This window comes from Muscardinus avellanarius, assembly GCF_963383645.1.
Source record: "Muscardinus avellanarius genome assembly, chromosome: 11".
Taxonomy (NCBI): Eukaryota; Metazoa; Chordata; class Mammalia; order Rodentia; family Gliridae; genus Muscardinus; species Muscardinus avellanarius.
The window spans coordinates 13048237-13050812 of NC_137797.1; positions in this window are offsets into that span (position 1 = coordinate 13048237).

Genomic DNA, 2576 nt, shown 5'->3' on the forward strand with positions numbered 1-2576 from the left:
CAGCCCATTGTTTTTAAAACAAATGGTCTACCTCCATCCCTCCAGATCTGACCCAATTAAAACTTAAGTACCAACTGACATTCTCATGTCTTAATACAGAGTAGTTGTTATGTTACAGCATCCAAAAACATGGATGGAACCCAGGGGCATTCTACCTCTGAGATATGCTCCCAGCCCTATTTCTTATTCTTTATTTGGAAACAGGATCTCACTGAGTTGCAAAGGGCCTAAGTAGTAGCTCAGGCTGTCCGCAAACCCTGATCCTCCTGTCTCAACCTCCCAAATGCTGGGATTACAAGCATACACCACCATGCCTGGCTCAAAACCCAGTATTTTTAATTTTTTCTAAAGACAAAAGTAGCAGGTGTGGTGGAACACGCCTGTAATCCCATGATTTGGGAGGCCGAGACAGGATTGTAGGTTTGCTGCCAGCTTCAGCAATTCAGCAAGGCCCTATGCAACTTAGTGAGACCCTATCTCAAAATAGAAAACTAAAACAAGGCTGGAAGTGTAGCTCAGAAGTAGGATGTCCTTGAGTTCAATTTCCTGTACCAAAAAAGAGTGGATTTTAGGCTATTACTTGCAAATACTTCTCTAAAATAACATTTTCCTTGAGTATTGGCTTTTTTCCCTTTGCATTTTCTTTTTTCTTAGAATTGAGTTTTAAGTGTACTTATACTCCGCAAGACTTCTGATCCACTGAAGTAAACAGATTGAATAAGGAGAATCTAACCATTTCCATCCTCACCAACAGTTGCTTAGGCTTCTAGTTTTTCTCCCCCCCTCCCCCAGTACTGGGGATTGAATCCAGGGGGACACGACTCTTGAGCTACACCCCTGCCCTTATTATGGAGGGACAGTTATGTTGCTGAGGCTAGCCTCCAACTTGTGATCTCCCTCAGGCTCCCTAGTAGCTGGGATCACAGATGTGTACCTGCACCCACAGCCTTCATCTTAAACCAACCGCCCAGATGAATTAATAAATTAGGCAGGACACTACATAGCAATGTTTGAGTCAGACGGGCAGCATATATGATGGTGGCTGTGCCAGCCTAGGTGTGTAGTAGGCACACCATCTACACTTGTGACTCAGTTTGTACTCTCCCCACCACTAAGTGTCACATGACTACGTAACTAAGGAAACTAAATGGCAGGGCATGGTGATGCGCGTCTATAAACCCAGCTACCCAGGAGGCTGAGGCAGGACTCAAAGTTCAAGGTCAGATGTCCCTATCACTCTGAACTGCACGATGTGTGGCCTCCTCTGGTCCCTCAGCATCAGGCTTGACAGGTGTGCTATCTGCTCTTGAGAACCATGCTGGCCCACCTCCCCCACTGGACCAGCACCTGCTCTAGGCCAGGAGCATCCTATGCCAGCATCACTCAGGCTGGGCACAGGGACTGCCCAGGGAGGATGTCTGATAGGCAAACCCTCGTGGCACGGCTTGGAGCCAGCCTGGTTTACAGCCTGACCCTGTACTTCCTTGCTGTGAAGTGACGCTAGTGGCACATCGCCGGGGAAGGGCCGCGAGCAAACACAAACCAGGGTGTAGCAGCACAAACGCGAAATAGGAAGACCTCAAGTCTAAGCCGGACGCAAGAAGCTGCGAAGCTCTCGAGACTGCGACCCAAACAAGAGCATAGGCTGTTCCAAGCACTCCTCACAATCAAAAAAGAAACAGGCTCTGAACACGGTGAGTCAGAGCAATGCTGATTACGCTCCTCTCAGCTCGCCGTTTCCTGGAAGTCGACTCAGGTAGGGCTTTGAGCAGCTGGCGATGCACGCACAAAGCCAGCACGCTGCTCAGCCTTCTGTTTTCAAAAGGATCAGAGTCAGATTTCATTCTTGCTAAGCTTCTTCATTTTCACATGGCATTTATTTGTAAAATACTTCACCTGCCAATAACTTACTAGAAAATATTTTAATGTTGCTAAGTTCATGTTTCCCTAGAGACTCTATTTCTAAATGTTTTAAAGAGCAAATATTCCATGTCACTGACTTTTCCTTAATTGTGTGAATTCTGGATTTCAAAGAAGCAAAATAGAAACTCCTAGTGGTATTTCAGTACTAGGAAAGTAAGGACTGGAACCTGGGCCGTTTCCCTCTGGCGTCCCTGTGCCTGGTGCCCGTCATTCAGGGTGATCTGACGGCAAGCCACAGGTTAGACCCACACCCGAGTGTCGTCACAAGGATCCCTGTTATACCCTCAGCAGCGGGGACCGGCTTTATTATGTCCACTGAACAGATGACAGACTGGAGCGGAGTCAAGTGCCTCGTTCAGGATCCCGGATGAGGTCATCAGAAACCCAGTCTGTTTGGCTCCAAGGCCCGTTCTCGTCGCACACCCACCCTGCTGGGGTGGGCAGGATGGGGTGGCAGGCCACCAGGTGCAGAAGCCCCAGGAACCCAAACACACCAGGCTTTATCATTTCAATAGACTACAGTGGTCACACAGAGACAGGGATCCATCCATCCTCCAGGCCAGAGGCAGGCTCACGGGAAGTTCGAGGACATGGTGCGGAGCAGAGCTGACTGCGACGATGCTGACAGTGGAGGGAGGGCCGGTGGCGTGGAC